The sequence below is a fragment of the Mycetomoellerius zeteki genome, unplaced genomic scaffold (assembly GCF_001594055.1).
Source record: "Mycetomoellerius zeteki isolate Tzet28-1 unplaced genomic scaffold, Tzet1.0 scaffold58, whole genome shotgun sequence".
In the NCBI taxonomy this organism is placed as follows: domain Eukaryota; kingdom Metazoa; phylum Arthropoda; class Insecta; order Hymenoptera; family Formicidae; genus Mycetomoellerius; species Mycetomoellerius zeteki.
In genome coordinates, this window is record NW_017257588.1 from 596,907 (window position 1) to 615,702 (window position 18,796).

Sequence of the window (18,796 nt, forward strand, 5' to 3'; positions counted from 1 at the left end):
GCGCCGAGAAGGTCTGTCCAGGAAGATTATTTTCGTTTATCTTCCTGGAGTTGCGTATAAATAAATTTTGTATAAAAAAAATTTTCTCTTTAGTTTCTGGAAATCTAAGATCTTAGAACAATCGAGTCGATATGTATCTATCTGTATTCCCAGAGAAAGATTTTGCCTACTCCTCTTTTGTAGAGAACAATTATGTCTTAAATAAATAATAAGTGCGTAAAGTCGATTTACTGTCACTGCGAATTATATATATATGTATATATAAAAGTAAGTGCGTAAAGTCGATTTACTGTCACTGCGAATTATATATATGTATATATAAAAGTAGCGTGTTATATTCTCGAGAATGGAAGACGAGGACGGAGAATAGATAGACAGCAGAAGAATAGATAGAATTCCAACAGCATTACGAAATAGGAACACGTCTTAAAGGGATCCTAATGGAGATCTTGTTTTACTACGATTACGTTTTAGGAGAAATCCGAAGCCGAATTGGCTTCACGGATTGCAAAATTTTTTTTACAGAATTAAAGAATGCATAAAAAGAAATCCTGGAAAACACGATTTCATGAGAAAATCGGAAAAAATTAAAAAATTCACTTTTTTGACATGTAAAACTATCATTTGAGGTTAACATTTGCTTGATATAAAAGTTTTACAGCTTGTAGATTGAAAATAAGTGTGAAACGGGATTCAGCGTACTTGAACAAACACTACTGAGTTTGTGGAATTAAGATTTAAAGCATAGAAAAAATATTTTTCCTAAAACGAAATTACTTGCTTTGCAGGGACTCGGAACAGAATTCCGATGTCACAGAGCCGAAATTCCGTGTAATAGTAGTTGCGCGGTCTTGCGATAGATGATGCTGGCATATGTTAGATAAGGACAGATGTATACGTTTGAGTGAGACAGAACGATATATAATATAATGTAAGAAATGAATCAAAGATGTCACTATTATCGAATTTGGAATTAAAAAAGTCTGCACTATCGATCTCGATCAAGTTCGGTAATCGGTTTAGGAGCCTCGCTTTTTACTACCTCAAGTTGTTACTGTTCAAGTTAGTTGAACAAATAACGCTCATACATCGAATTTTATTTTTAAATTCTTAAATCATTAGACAGTGACATCCAAAAGATTGAATTCGCGTCCTCGAATCTTTACATTCTTGCAAAATTTTCTCGTTCCGCAAGTATCGTAATAAATCAGACTGATTTCGATAACTTGGAGAAGAAGTAAAGCTCGGAACGAAGCGGTGAGAGTATTTACACGATTCGCACCTTATAAGAAGCGATTTCCATTATCAAGTAGCCTTCTCTCGCTTCATCCGCCGTTTGTACTTGAACATCAGCTCCTGAGAAGAGTTTAATTTAAATGCAAATTGATTTACCTTTGATAAAGTGAAATGGGGTTTTCTCTGTTTACTGCAAAGACGAGAATTATTTTTTAAATTAACTTTCTTGACGACGGCGTCCACCACGTAACCGTATTTAATTACGTTGAAACTACTGTAGAGAAGTAATAACATGAAATTAATAGCTATTCATGATCGATGTGCTCTGGAACGTTACGAGCGTCAATGGAAATGGAATGCAAATTAATTATTACGTTTGAAACGTGTTACATCGATTTATTTATTTAATAGATGTAATCTTGTGAAAGATGTCAACATTTTATAATTTTATACGTTTGCAACATCGTAATTTTGAATTAATTTCTACATCAATTATTATATTTTCTCATATTTATCGTGCTGATAATCAAATATAATTGAAATCATAGTAGCTGACAATTAATGCGAGCGATCCGTAAAATTTCCATCCGCTCCGTAGTCGAGATGAATTATTATGGCTGTCGTCTGAGAGAAAAATCTGAATAATTGATTGGTACATATTGTTGGGCCTCACGGGAGTCGGTAAATGGTGCAAAAGTTACAAATTCGTCGGTAGGTAAATTCCCACGTGGCTCTCCACGCGGTCTCCATTATTTATGTTTCTTAATTGGCGCGTCCAGAAAAAGCGAATTTTCTGTCCGACAACGAGAAGCTTCGTTACGGACTACTCATTAAATATTTATGGCGAAATCAGCGTCTGCGATATCAGCGCGTCGTCAACTAAAGCCGGTGTATACATAAAACATCAGCAGTTTGCTACTGCGCATCTCGTTTCTTTGATCGCGGCGTAAGATTTTTCAAAGGTGTTTCCGCGATAGTTGTGATGATCCACTCAAACTTAGAGAGTCTATGTAAACATTCAAATTTGCAAATATTACGCGAATCTCATATTTATTAATCATATATGTACAATCCTTTGAAATTTGCAGTTAATTTTGTATATTTTCACTATCTACCGAGCACAAATTGAAAATCGAGAGTCTCGCAAGAGTAACGTGGCGTAAAATTTAATTCTACTAGCCATTCTTGCAAGTAATTTCATCGTCCAATATGATGTTCAATAAATTTGTAGAAATCGCACTTGATTTCTATCGCAAATTGTTTCCATAAATTATAATATGCGAACGTAGCAACCGTACGTAAGATAATAATTGTATCAAAGTAAAACTCGATGAGCGTAAAATTGATCGAACTTGCGTGCTAACGTAATCCATAGTAAAATATTTTGCAAAGAAGAGAATTCCTTTTTAATTAACAAAAACATTTTTAAAGAACATTTTCCTCTTCTTTTTATGTACACATTAATATCCAATTAATGAAGCTTTAATTAATTTGCTAGACAATTGATAACAGCTTTAATTTTTGAGCACTACATAAGAAAATATGATTGTTTATACGAAATTTGTTAACAATAGAAGAATAAGAGACTTTGGAAGAAGTCACCATTGAAAGTATTTCTGACCCGGAAATGTCTCTCGCGTTATTACTCGGCACTTTCTCAGCGAAAACTCCGAAACGTGGTTTGGTCGGTATGAAATTTATATAAGTTGGGAAGTTGAGTGTAATGTGGCAAACCCGTCGCACGCGACTGGCATAAATGTGTCAGGAATGATTTATGGCGTTTAACTTCCACTCTCGTCCACGGCAACTTCTTATATGAAAATATCTAGGAAACAAATGACAATCTATGAGCTGTGATGCGCGAAATTTATTTTAATAGGAAATTGAACTGGATATATACACTGAGAAAAAAAATTTGTTCAACTAACTAAACACATTTAGTTGTTTGCAGATTTGGTTAATTCAACAAATTTTATTTAATTGAATTTAATCTTAATCTTAAAAAATTTAACCTTAATCTGCTTAACAAGCTGTCCAATGTTAAACAGACTACGGTTAAATTCGACTAAATAAAATTTATTGAATTAACCAAATCTGCAAACAACTAAATGTGTTCAGTTAGTTGAACAAATTTTTTTTCTTAGTGTACTTATGCACAGGTAGAGAAAAGAGAGAAACATTAGAATAACAATTTGTCGAATATAAAATTTACTCTCATTATCACAGATTCTTTTTTTTTATTAAGAAAACGTAGAATTATATAAGAGTCGAAATTTCAAAATTATCTTGCAAATGAATGAAACAGAAACGAGGAGAAACGAAGTTTACACGGACGAGTAAACGTAGGTGGTGGTATAAAATTGCGCGACAAATTTTTCATGAATTTCTGGCTAAAAATTTCCTAGTGTCGCTTAATTGGTTAAATTAAAAAGCCGTGATGAAAATTCCGTCGGATGGAATCTCAAAAGTACGCAATACACGCGAAACGTCGCATAATATTTTTCAGCGTCGCCTGTAAAGTAACGACACGTATCCAGCCGAATTCGAGGCAATAATCGGATTCCCATGAAATTTCAACGCGCTCATTTCCATAACTACGTCCTTTTATGTCACCGTGAAACATTGAAATGGACTGAATTATTCAACCGATAATACGCGGCTCATACGTGGAATACGGACGGAAACTTTGTCTGTTATGTTTCAACATATTGCATAATGCACTTTAAACTACGGCCATTGTCCACGCAGGATATAAACCGTAAAAGGTCAATATACGATCTCGGTTTATCACGAAACGGGAGTGCTTTCGAAGGAAGTACGAGAGATATTCGTTTGCCTCGCTTATATTTTTCTTCTACCAATATGTTAGATTTATTTGAAAATCTCTTTTTTTCAGGAATGGAATATCAAACAAAAATAACAAAATATGCAATAAAAATATCGAACAAAGTAACTATCCATGTTTGGACGTTTACAATGCAGGTTAAACTCAGTTTATCATGTATCACTAAAAAGTTTTTTTTTAAAGAAATCGATTGCAAATTTACATTATTGCTCGCTTGTTTTATTATTCATTATTAATTTCGATGTTTATAATCAACTTGTGGGATTTTTCATAAACTATTTGCACATTGTTCAATATTCAATATTTCAAAAATCTTTTTCAAAACAATTTTGTATATCTAACACAAATACTATAAAATATCTTTATAAATGAAAAAATGTAACAAAAGTAAAAGTATTTAACACAAAAAATATTCATCAATTTTGTAATGGCATATTTTTTATGTAACGTGTCCTACCGAAAAATTTTGATGGTCTAACAAAATTATTTTCAGATTTGTATCTGACTAAATTTTTGGATACTTTAGTAAAATCGTTTTCTCCGTGTACCTTATATTTATTCAATTACGCCTTGTATTTGCCGGCCATATTAAGCTGTGGCATGTGTATACATTACACACTTGTATATATTATTACTTGCAATTTTGAACTTGCAGTATTATTTAGATCTGGCATTTGACCGAAATATATTTACCACAGGTATTTTAGCGAAGCATACCTATCGTACACATCTAATAATTTGCAGCTGCACATCATAAGTGCAATTAGTCAATATTGCTAATTTTCTCGTCGTATATTATTACAATTGAATTATAATTTGCAACCTTCGCACGCGTATACAGAATCGATGGATCCATTAACGTCGATATGATCGAGAGAGAGAGAGAGAGAGAGAGAGAGAGAGAATTCGCGAATTCACGAATTTGCGGTATTATTTTAAAATGCCAGATATGGAAATTAAACTAGAGGAGTAAAATTTCCGCCACGGTCGTTTATCTTCTATTTGTGCGTATTGTATAATGAATCTACAGAATTTGCTATCGAGGATTTGACAATTTCGCAAAACAATGTCCATATCAGCAACAATGACTTCACAGTCGCGTGCGGAAGAGTCGAAATAAATTAAGCGAGGACAATGTGATTACGACGTGATTATCACTGAATTTTGAATGATTCTTGTCTCCATAGCGTGACAAATTTACACCACTAACCTGGCATATTATATTTTGAAAGCGCACGTTTCTACCATTCCTGCATTCTTTTTCTAACTCTCTTTCTCTTGGAACTAACTCTGACGAAAATTTACAATCGCTATTTACACCGCGAAATGATAAACTATACAGCGCGTCCTAGTTTATTTCGATTACTATTTAACCAGATACGCCTTTAGTCAAATTTGGTTTATTATCAGCTTCAACGATGTAGAAAAGCTTTTCGTCGGAACTTAATGTATATATCTCACAATGAAATTATGTGTTGACGAGGACAGGCGATAACAACGCTATTATAATTAAAAGTGTTTGCAATTTATCTTTGCAATCTACATAGAAAGTTTGAGGCGCAGCGTTCGTGCACTCTGACAATCTACATAATTAAATGTTTTGGATGTTCTCCGCTTATGCCGCAGCACCAATCTTTTCTTTCACAGCTTCCAATTTACATGCAAATTAATTCACTTTTGATGGAGATGCCTTTACTCGTGACGAAATTAGTTCATTGAATTAGTAGCTCTAATTTTTGCCATTATCCGTTTCAGGCTTGTCGCCGTTCGCGACATCATACAGTCATGCCAAAACGTATTTGATGTTCAATCACGTAACCGCAGGTTAATTTAGTTGGACGGCCATCAAGCGCCAAAGGACAGGCACTCTTTTTCGGGTTGACGGCATTTCCGACGGCTTAAGTCCTGCCATCCTAATTTTCGGTTCGTTTCACGCTGTCACGGCAGTCACCTCAAACTTTCGCGAAACTTAGCTGGTCGCAATAAAATCGATATCGCGACAAAAGGAGACGACCTCTGGCAACGGCATGCCTTATGCGATCCATTAGGCGAATGAAAAGACAGGAAAGGCTTTGCACCCACCTTTTTTTTTATAGTCCGCCATTATTCGCCGATCTCTTTCGCTTTCTATATATATCTATATAAAAAGCGTCTTCGTAGAAAAATGTCCCTGAACGAAGAAATAGAGTTCGTGTGTTTATTTCAAAGTAGCTTTCTTAGTGTGCAGTTTCACGAAGGAGAACAATACGGGTCCTATCGAAATATCATTTTCGCGAAAAGAATAATATCCGATAGATTGGAGCTTTATCCGTCGGGAAAAGCGCTTTTCTTTTAGGTACCATCCACCGAATTGCTTTTAGTATACTACGAACGGAGCAGAAATGTCAGACGGCAGGAGATCTCCAATTTCTCTCGGACGGTAAATCACGATTATATGTCCTGTGAAAAATATATTCCTTTGTTTTCCGGGAATTGTTTCTGAAAATTTCATTATTGGAAAAATTGCTTCATTATGTTATTAAATATTGAATGCAATGCGGACAATATTAGGATTGTCTTGCAATAGAGAGAAGCGTTGGTAAAAAGCTCTGAATAGAAAATCTGAGCGAAAAATTCATACATCAAAATATTCATCGGAAAATATGCTATCTAGAAAGACATAGAAAATCAAAAGTAAAGAGCTTTCTTATCTTTTTAAGAACGAATGAAACAGTCTGCGCTAAATTGTTCAACTATACAGTTAAATTCGTTATTTAACTAGATTAACATACATACTAAGTCTTGTACTAAAAAGTTTTTTGCTTGTAATTTTATTCTGCTGCTATTTTGTCGCGACAATAAGATATCAGATTTATTTGCGTATATGCAAATCATTTTTAAGTAATTTTTTATTTTTATAAATATTTATTTTTATTTCTTCAATTTTTTTATTGATTACAGTTATATGTTAATTGAAAATTTCAATCAAGCTGAGGAATTCCTTTTATTTTCTGATTTGCTCGAGGATTGTTATTTGAAGTAAATAAAATTGATAGAAATTAATTTAGTATTATTAATAGAAATTTAATAGTTGCTAATATATATATATATAAATTAATAATAGAAACCAATAGAATCAAGTTACTTTTTCTAAATAATTATATAAGAAGCGTTTAAATAATGCAGATGATTGTTACAAAAAACCACTTCACAGTCAATGCAAGAAATTGGAGTAGCACGAACTTCTCTGTCAGTTTAAAAAATGAAAGACAGATCGTACGTGGAGAACCCCTGTAGAGAGAGCCTATCTTGTCTTAGCTGAAACAAAAAAGACGGGAAGAAAGGGACGTCTTCCATATCCGTCGAACTGTGCTTTCGATTTTGCGCGAAAGCCCACTCTTCCTCTTTATACCCTTGTCAGACTGCAACCTTGATTGAATGGATGCGGGCCCGTGCCACGTCTGCATCTCCGAATTGCTGAACCTGTCGCGAGGGAAGCTGTGAAACAATCCTATAGAATCTATTATAGATAATGGAAATAAAGAAAAAAGAGTTAGAGAGAAAAAGAGAGAGAGAGAGAGAAAAAGAGAAATAAAGAACTATAACAATTCGCGATATTACAGTTACATAAAATGGCTTACTAAGCACAGGTCGCAATAGCTCCAATTTCATAGATGTATGATATTTTAGTTTACGTGCCCGCCTTGGCTTTGCAATACCGTGTCGGGGATATACGCTTCCATAAAAATAACATTCCCGCAAGAGGCGATCATCTCCTATCATTCAAGATACAAGATTCTATTTGCGACGAATGTGAGTTACTGCGCGAAGAATTGGACTGACGTAACCGATCCGGCTTAATCGCGAAGAAAAATTAGGTTCGTTATCCTTTCCCGGTGGCTATCGATTAGCAGATTAGTTTTATCGAGTGCCACTGGGTAGAAATACTTTCTAGCGTGTAGGAAGACGGAAGGAAAGAGCCTTGAATCTGATTCCGGCAATCTGTCTGCTTCGGAAGAGTCGGACCCGTCGCCCGTTTCTTTTTCTCGCGAGGCCGGGGATACATTTTTCGAGATAATTTCCCGTCAGAATTCTCCCGGGATAGCTGTGCGCGCTCATCGACCCCAGTGGGATGGGGTCAAGATAAGCCCGCACAATATCGGATTCGAATCCTACGTACGAGGCGTAGGATGAGAGCACCCTGGGGGTACTTTCTGGATAGTCGAGTACAACGCGATGGTGCCGTATCCCACGCGATCCACACGTACGCGATTTATTCGCTGGTGTAAGATGAATATTTTATTAACCCATTAGGATAAGTCGACAATTTATGTCGAACGGATTTTGTGTGATAAAAAAGGACTTAAGGAGACGCGCCAAGTCGTAGCCAAAGCTCGCTAATATAATATTTTAGGCATCGTTCATTGATAAAGTTCTTTGTTAGCAGGGCTAAGATAATATCTTGTTGTAATACCTCATCAAGTAAGCTTATAAGCTACACTGAGAGAAAAGTTTTTTGCATGGTAAAATAATTATGATTAGGAGCTGCATTTTTAATTAATTATCTTGCAATTATATAGTCACAAATACTAAACACTTCCCTCAATGTAACAACAAATATTTGTAGTCTCTGTTTCATATCTAACGTGCTTTATATCTATATTTATGTCATAAATGTTAGATGTAAAAAAGTGTTTTTTCCCTGAAAATTTAATTTTTATATTAAATATTATAAATTTATTTACATAAAGTAAACAATTTTTTCAAATAAAAACGTTCTTCTCTCATCTTAATAATGAATAAGACGCATCGCGCAACAACAAGGGATTGAATGCAAGGCTTTGCTATGATGAAACATCTACATTAGGCAGGTAGAGGTGTTAGTCAACACCTCATTATGAAAATTATTCGTGCTGTTCCGTAACAGTCGTCGCATTTCCGATTTCAAGATAGAAGAACGGAAGATGGAAGAGAACTGCACGCGGACGAGATGAAGTGAATGTGAAGTACGCAAATTACAGAACTATAGCGGTTAATGTTAACGACAAGCATTAGCAGTCTTGCTACGGATACTGGCTGTCCCAATGCACTGGCTTTTGCTGAGAACAATCTACTGACCTTAATCGCGCGGAACTGTTAAGTGCCTTTATACATCAAACCTGTCGCGCGTAAAATATTCTCAATTTGTTGCGAACTAAAGTATCAATTCAATTGAATAATTGTTTCATGGAATGAATGATCTTGCTGAAGTATCTTGCTAAAAATTTAACTAGATATAGATCTGAAAATAATTGTTGTACTATCAAAATAATTACGCTAAAACTGGTTGCTAGAATGTCAAAACTTTTTGCAGCATCTCTTATACTTGAGATTTTTATGTAATTATTTTAGTGGCCAAAGAAAATTATTTTCAATTCTGTATTTGGTTAAATTTTTTGATACTTCAGCAAGATTGTTCTTCCTGTGTTCTAAAAAGAATATCATGCTGTGCCTTATAAATAGTTTCACATACTATATACCTCAATTTTTTGTTGTATGTATTTATTTTTATATTTGCGTAATAAGTACAATATTCAGCATTATAGGGCTATTACATAAATTGCAAGTAATCTCCTATTTTTATTAGTCTTTAATTCTTTTCGCTCTTCCTATCAATAATTTTATTTATAATAATTTATAATTGCATAAGAAAATATCTTTCAGAGTTCTTTCGCTAAGAAGTAAATATCGTTTCAAAATTTTGAATAATTAAAACGATAGTTCTTAAATACTTTTTATTTCTGTAATAGAATTACATGAGACATTACAGAGATCGTTACAGTGTTTGATAATAATAATTGTATCGCGTGCAATAAATTGTCTAATTGATTATTTGTGAAGAAGCATAACGACTAATACGATTTACGCGGCGAATTATTTTCCCGAACGTTAAGCAAAGCGTCACGCATATTACTACCAATGACATGGTCACTTCGCTTCGAAAATGATTAATTGCGTCACCACCATATTTCCGAAGGTACAGGACCGCCCTTTCGCGTGGATCGTTGCCCTCGGTGTAACGCCGTACGTAATTGCGCATCATCGAATTAGCCGGTCCTGCCGGTCGACCGTGCAGATAATTCCAGTAGATAAGAATCGAATTTCGTATACATGCCATTCTCAAATGGCCGACCTGGTGCACCGATGCATCGATAAGAGTCAAATTCTGCGTGAACAAATCCCCGGCGTTGTGCCCCGCTTATCGATCATTACGGCTAAATGGCTAATTGTTTGTTAAATGAGACTTACCGTGGCTCAGGCGGTATCTCATTCGCACGTGATTTGACTCGATATCGTGTCTCCTAGCCACTCGTGTCCAAAATGACGTATTCTATCACATTATCGCGTTGCGATTTCATGAAAGGAACGACTTTTCAGAAGTATTTCTAAATTTAGCTACTAGATACAGATTTGAAAATAATTTTGTTAAACCATCAAAATAATTATGCAGGTAATTCAAAAACGATGAGTAATGCTGCAAAAAGTTTGGATATTCTAGCGATTAGTTTTTAAATACTTCAGCAAAACGATTTTTTTCGTATTGCTTCCGGTATTTATATGCATTAAGAATGTATCTGAGCTATTCCAAAAATAGTATCAAATTGATGGAACTTCGGGAAACTCTTCCTTTGTTATTTATAATATACTAAAAAAAATTTCAAGTAGATTCACTAAACCGTTAGAGAGTAATTATTATTTTAATTATGATGATTATAAAAATTTAATACTAGTACTGGCCAATTAATAACTTATTTTAAATATTAAAGTTCTATAAGAGACGTTTTTTTACAAGACATGCAACTTTGTCGAATATAATTAATAATAAAAGTATTGAAGAAATAGTATTAAAAATTTAATTTTTTTTTAGTTGGGAAATTTGGGGGATTATTAATATTTAATTTTTTTTTATTCGTATACATTCTAAATTACTGGAACTTTTTGTAAAATTAGATTAATTTTCACAATACGGTTTCGGAGAAATTATTATTCATAATAATTTTGCAGTATGTATGATTTAGTATGGCATATTCTGCCATATTCTGCTATAATAATATATTTATATCGTTTAAATAATGCATATTTATCTTTTTTAATCATATTCCAACTTTTTCCGTTTTGTACTGGTAAATAGTGTTTTGTTATAGAAAATTGAAAAATGAGAAATAAAGTTAATAAAATATTGAAAAAGTGAAAAATAACTTTTTAAAAATAAATATATATTGTATTATCTACCATTTATATAAGTTATCACTAGATTTACTACACATTTGGCGTAGTTATACATATTTCGAATTTGGGGGATTTTTGTCAACGATTGTATCTCAGATACATCCTTAACACATATGCGTTATTTATTTATCTGGGCTAATGTGAAAGTTAAAATAAAACGCCTGCTGTATAATTTAGCCATTAAAATAGTTTATTCGAAAATCAACTATTCGATAGCGTTTATACCTATCGTTAAAACAACATTTAGACTAGGATCACGAGCGAGAAGGGCTTTCCTTGTCGAAAACGAAATTTTTCGCTAGGAAGAACAATGGTCATTTATCACGCGTAATCTCCCACCTTGCGAATTAAAAGCGAATCAACCCCCGCCGGCCTTTGTCGCCGGCCAAATGCAAATCAGCCGAATTTTACCTAGAGGCAAGATAAACCCGGCGTAGTAACGATCACAGTACAGAATACAGGACGACGAGTAGAGAAGGTATAAATTTGTAAAATGTTCGATCAGGAGACTTGTATTTCTGACGAAACTGGGCGAGTTTGCCTCGATAGCAATCGATAGCGGTAAAATGCAAGGCAGAAAATTGCACCGCGGTACGCGGGCCACGCCGTTCTCTCACTTCTCGTAGATGCAACGGGAAAGTTGAAATTTCCGAAAGCGAATGTCAGTTAAACTAACGAACAAACCTGGGGCTAAAAACAGAGCGCAAAAAATAGTTACGAAAATGACATGCCACGCGCGCGGTGCGACGTTGTAATTTCAGCAAATATTAATCCGCAGACGTCACTTTTCATGCTGTAATTAACTTCGGTGAAATTGCCGTCGAACTGCAAGTCATGTAAGTGTCCGCAGGGAATAATTCATGTATTTATTGATATAATTGTAGTTTTTGCATTTTCCGAAAATCTAATAATACTTGTACAAGTGAGTGTGATATTAACTTTGACAGCAACACGTTCGCCTCTTTTGATCCTCTTACCCGGAAACTAATTTTCTCTTTGACACGCGGCGTTGCCTAAACACATTTCGCCTTTGACCTTTCGTCTTTCGGCCTCCCCTTTTCATGACGTTCCAGTTCTGTGTACACAAGACTGTGACGATTACCATTTTCAAACGTTTAGTCGCTTTTGCTCTCCTTCGTCCACCGACCCAATTTCGCCTGACGAGTTTCTTTGCCTTTTCTTTTCCCTTCCGTTTAATTAAGCTACGGGCATTAAGCAGTAGAAAGTTCCTATTTGTTATTCGTTTTAACCGGAAACCTGTGCCTGTCTCGGTGTGGCTTTGCAAAAACTATCTGACAGTTCGGAGCTAACTCCGTTTTACCTACTGCTGCAGTTTCACGCAATATGGAACAAATACCATATTGCCTTTACGAAAAGAAATTAATTAAGGTCTACATCTTAATAAAAACATTTAATTAAAATATGTATATACCTACAGTGTGGCGCACGAAATGTCTTATTATTTAATCCAATTTTCAAGCTTGATAATCAATTCTATACACTGAGAAAAAAAAACTCTTTAGCAATAACTTTAATAAATTTTTCTTTTGAATAGTATTGAATATTTGCTAAATGTAAACATTTATTTTTTGATACAAAGTTATTAATTTGATTTAAATATTTTTTTTATTTAGTAAATATTTATTAATCGTAAGTAAACGTTAGTATTATTTAAACAAATTTTGTTAACTTTAATACATTTTTTCTCAGCCTACCAGTTCTGTACACCAATTTTGTTAAAATATGTTATATTTAAACCAAGTAATATGACATTCCGTGCGTCACTCTGTGTATTAATACTTCAACGTTGGGAATAAATACAGTTTACATGCATGATTTTGTCGAGATGTTTGTTGAGAAACTTCGATAAATAATTACTGCTTATTATTATGTCAAAGCTGTAAAATTTATCAATAGCTTTACATACACAAAAATTAGATCATCACACACATTATCGATATCAAAAATAAGAGGATTCAATTCAATTAACTATATATTTCAACTTTCAACGTGTATGCATATAATTTATTTCTGCAATACGCAATTGATCATGCTACTTAAAAATATACTCTGAATTACGTTAATTTTTCATACTTTCCAATTAGCAGAGTAACGTTATGACACAATAATAGACATGTAGCAAGTATATACGTATAAAATGCGAAAGAGTATTATTGTGAATCAGCAAAAGCTTTACGATTGTTAATCCTTTACAATTGGATGTCGTATCACAAATTATACGCACGTACAGTATCAAGAATTAATCCTCTTTGTGCGTATGCAAGTGGCAGGCAGGGAACAGGGAATTGTCCGCGTTGTTAAAAACTTCGACAAATCTCCGGGATCGAAAACAGCGTAAAGGCAAAGCCCGTAATTAACGTGCTACGGTCACGCACTTTCGACATTAATCGCATAGGCGAATTGGATTTACGAGTCGCGAGAGCGATTTTCGACATTCACCTGTCGACCATGTTTCAAGCTACATTCTCGTGCTCTCCAGCATCCACATTTGACACATAATCATGTCTCGCGCCGAGTTATCGGCGTTAACTATCCACAAGGCCCAGCCTAGCGTACTTGTTAATCGTGCGGCTTTCGAGGCAACGCCCGATGTCGAGATTCGGATTAACGTGCCTCGCGGTAAACTTCATCAGTGTCACTCGCGACGTTCTGGCCGGCACGTTTGCTCGGCAGATATTTGATCTCTGCGCGGGATCGAGTATGTTCACGCCGGCGGCAGTACGAACCACGATCCGTTTCCCTCGATACGCTGGATGCCGAACTAATAAACGTGACATCGATACCCGGGATGTGTGTACATATCTACATACGCGCGCATTGCTACGCACAAATGAGCGAACTCCCGAAACTTCCCGGAGCGATTTGGTTTTCACCGATAGCGCGTCACGGCGACACTCATCCGCGAAACGTATACATATTCATGCGTATATATACCGATTGTATGTACGCATAATTATGTGTCGTCGTATGCATCGAAAAGCGATCGAAAAACTGAGATAAATTTCTAATTTTCGTGCTATTCTACGATCGCGACTGAAGAAAGGGACCACGAAAGGCTATCGAGCGTAAAATTTGCAATTTTCTGCCTCTCTCTCGGTCGAGATGTGGAACTTTCAAGTATTTTTGGGTGTATTCGCTGACGAAGCCTTGAGGTATATTTGGTCACAGTATGAAACCAATATCTGTTCGGGCAAAGTCGAAAAACGAATACGATAAAAACGAATAGTCAGTAATTTTGCTGCGAATTCGGATGGTACCCACCATCTGAACTTTTTGATTTTTAAATTTGTTTTCTGATTACATCTTTAGATATGTTCAATATTTTTTTTATTTAAAAGATATACATATGTACATACGTTTCCTTGTTTTGTTTTTTTAAGATCTCTAATGGTTATTCTACAATGTGCTCTTTGTTTCCTATTTCTTGTTTTTTACCTTTTGCTTTTTTCCTCTTTGCGATCATTTTATCGACAATTATATTTCTTGACATGTGTTTTCTGTTTCTTCTGAAATTCGTTAACGTTTATCTCGAGCAACAGAAAACGAAAAACGGGATAAGAGGCAAAAAGGCAAGATACAAAAAATAGCAAAAAGCAAGAAACAGGAAACAAAAAGCACATTGTAGAATAGGCTTAACAATGTTCAAAGATATACTTTTGAAATTATCAGGTTTTTAAAAAAATATTTTCTTTGTGCGAATATTTTTTGCAATGTATATACCACTAGATCTCATAGAGTTGAAATAATTCTCTAAAAATATACAAAAGATATGATATTTTATTATATACTTTTGAAACTATTAGAACGCAAACGAATACGATAAAAACGAACGAATAGTCGATAATCTCATTGCGGATTTGGCAGATTTGGATGGTACTCAGAGTAAAGGACTGTGCCACAATCAAAGGAATAGAGAAGAGAAATAGGAAATAACAAACTTCAATCTACCAGAAACCGCTTACATCGAAATATACGGTTTCTGATAGATTGAAATCTGTTATTCCTTGTTTCTATTCCTTATACCTTCGAATGTACGCAGCCTCTGATTTTTTTTAATTTGTTTCTTGATTACATTTTTAGATATGTGTAATTCTTTTAATTACAAAAAATATATGCGCACGCAAGCATTCTTTGTCTTGTCTTTAAAGATCTCTAAAAATATGCAAAAGGACATAATACTTTTGGAATTGTTAGAACGTAAACGAATTTGCATTTCAGTTTCGGTTTAAAACTGATGCATTTGCTGACGGAAGCTTCTATCTCACTCACCGCGCAGTAAACAGACATTAATTGGTATCATCGTCGCGTTGTCGTGCTAAGAAGCGAGCCGGATCTGCTCCCGGTAACTTGGGCTTAAGGCGGTCCGAAACCGCCGGAAATCCGTTTTCAGTCCTAGAGCGAAACCGCACACTGTTCTCCAAGACGCCGCCACCGGGCGAGCCGGGATACGGTCTGGTGGATCACGACTTTACGCCAGTTCCTAGCACCCTGTAAACACTTAAGCTTCTCGCTACAGCCACCAGCCGCAAACTTGCATCTTGAATAAATATGACTGCGTCTTACGTTTCCTATATAAGTGCAATTCCCCTTGAGCCAGAATAGCCTAAACTTGACCGCATACTCGTTACTTTTTAGTGCGGCAACACACAATGGTAATGGCGTAATTATTTTCAAGACGCTCCATTGTGAGAAGGAAAAGCTTTCAGGATATGTTGTTACGACAATAAGAAAATAAATTTCTGTAGCAGTATTGCGCAACATGATAATTATTTTACAGCATAAAATGACTTCATTTTTAATTGAAACAGCGATAACATGGAACGGGGAAATACGTACATCGATAAACTACAAAAAAGATAGTCTTCGATAATTGCGAATTTTACAAGATAATTGCGACAAACGATATTAAGCTCTGCGTCAAAGAAGAAATAAAGGAAACACGCGCTTGGAAAAACGCATCGCGATTACAGCTACGCGTAAAGAGTTTGCGATAATTGATGCAGACATTAATAAAACAATTCTTTGTTGACTATTGCTTGTTTCCACTCCTGATAATATAACGACCCGTTTTTCTCGCTCGCCACTCATTCTCGTAGGCTTTATCACTCGCGTTTTACTCGCGCTTTATTATAGCGACTATCGCGCGCGCGATCGTAACGTCCGAGCGCCGATTCGCATCCGATGACGAGTGTATGCATCGATTCGCCGATTTGAAAGCAACCGATTTATTGTCCTCTGCACTGACCCGTGCATTAGAGCCAATTCCATTGGACGAATCGGGGCTTTTCGCACCCGTTCGGCGTCAAAGCCATTCCCAACTCCGTTCAACCACATTGTTAACTAACGATGTGCGCTTTATGCGTACTGGAAACAATGTAAACACGTTATACCACTCGTCGGAGCGAACAAATGGAAGCGCCCCCTTTCTGTCCGGCGATCGGTTCTATCGTCCAGTCACGTAAAACACGTTGCGTTAGATTCTAGTCGCGATTTTGTTTCGTGTGTTCACATGGTTTAAGATCGATTCGTATTATATCTGATGCTGACAATTTATATCTAGACCGACTGACATATCCACTGCAGTATAATAAAAAATACATATTTTATATTTTTAATCCTGGAACACTATTGATACGTAAATTTTACGCAAAACTGAGCGAGTTCATTGAGCGCTATAAATTGTAGCTCTAGTGATCATTAGGAGATCCAATTTGCCATGCTAAAAGCAAAAACAAGTTTTTAAAAAATTCTATTATATATCAGTTTGTCATATTACCTCTCTTAGTGATCAGTATTATAATAAAGAGTATGATATGTGATTTCAATATTTAAACAGTTTTGTGTGTTTTGTATGTTTTATTTAAGTGTTTGAGGAGACACATACACAACTAGGGCAAAAGCACACGATGGACAAAGTCAGCCGACTGTTGTGTTGTTAGAAAGTTCTGGCAATACATGTAACCTCGCATATGGGTACGACAAAATTCTAATCATTTCTACGAACGACGCAACAGTCGGACGACATTTTGTTTAGCGTGTGCTCTTGCTGTCTTAGGGTGCGTTCGTACCTTGACGGAAAAACCGAAAGCGAAAAAGCAGTGGCCAATCACAACTCGCGCTGGTAGTAAGTAGTACAAAAAGCTGAAATTGTAGACTACCAGTACGAGTTCTGATTGACTGCTGTTTTTCCGCTTTTTGCTTTTCCGCCAAGGTGTGAACGCGCCCTTAGATTTATCATCTCAAAATTGAATGTGATAATGTCTTTCCTTTTAAGTTAATAATTAGATTGTTCGTGTGTATAAAAGGCTAGATTAGAAATATTTTGTTATAAAAAAATGTGAAAGATAAAAAAACATATATTAATTCATTAAGAACAGTCTATTTTCTTGAATGTAAAATTTACATATACAGTATTATACACATCTTATACATTGAGAAAAAATTTATTAAATTTTGATAAATATTTCTTTGAATAGTACTAGCTGAATATTTATAAAACACATATTTATTTACCATAAGTAAATATTCAGTTAATATTATTCAAAAAAATATTTATTAAAATTTAGTAAATTTTTTTTTAGTGCAACAGTATTGTATCATTCCAATATACCAACATTATTCTAGGATCAAAATAATGTCACTTTGTGACTTTGTATACATGAATTGCGAACGTGACTGACTTTAGAAAGGTAATTATTCCTTTTCGTAATGATCTTATCGCCGGCAAACGTCAGAAACGGATCAAGCTATTACGATAATTTCAAATCGGAATGGACATATATATTGGCCTTATCAGAGAGGAATAATTTCGCCGAGAGAATTGTCGCCCTCAATATCCCTTCTCTGTCTGCGAGGTTTCCGTCACCAAGATTCGAGCTTATCAGCCCCTTCGTCGCAGACATTGATAGACGTTGGGCGGAGTACGTCGTTATCGTTATCGCGACAAATCACTAGTCGTCCGATCACTCTGTCGTTACGCTATCCCGGCGGTACCGCGTGGTGCCAACACTATTTTTCTCAGTACGGTAGCAGATATTTTCCTCCATTTTTTCGCGAAGGGGCGACTCTGTGTCATCGTTTGGTAAGGGATGGTTGACGTTGCCTGGAGGAGCAACTTTAGTCCTGACTTGAAAGCGAAGACTTGAGAGTCTAAGAGAGAGAGGAGAGGAGGGACAGAAACTACGCGTTCTTCGTAAAAGCACTAGACGCACGTACTTTTCTCTCTACGTATCCTTCCTCCCCTTATCTTACTTCGCTTGAGCGAAGCAAAACACGAAGGAGAGGCTATACCTTCGGTACATACGAGCACCTATGGATTGCTCCAGTGTACCAAAGACTGAGAGAGAAGAAGAGAGAGAGGGGGTGATATAAAAAGAGAGGGATGAAGAGGGGGAGAGAGGGAGGGGAGAGGGGGAGCGAGAGGGGGGAAAGAGAGAGAGAGAGAAG

At 35.7% G+C, this 18,796-nt stretch overlaps 1 protein-coding gene across 3 annotated transcripts in view; it reads left to right on the forward strand.

The window, feature by feature from the left end:
- Nucleotides 1-18,796, forward strand: part of LOC108728164 (uncharacterized) — a 273,603-nt gene that overhangs the window by 147,157 nt on the left and 107,650 nt on the right. The gene's annotated exons all lie outside the window — the stretch shown is intronic.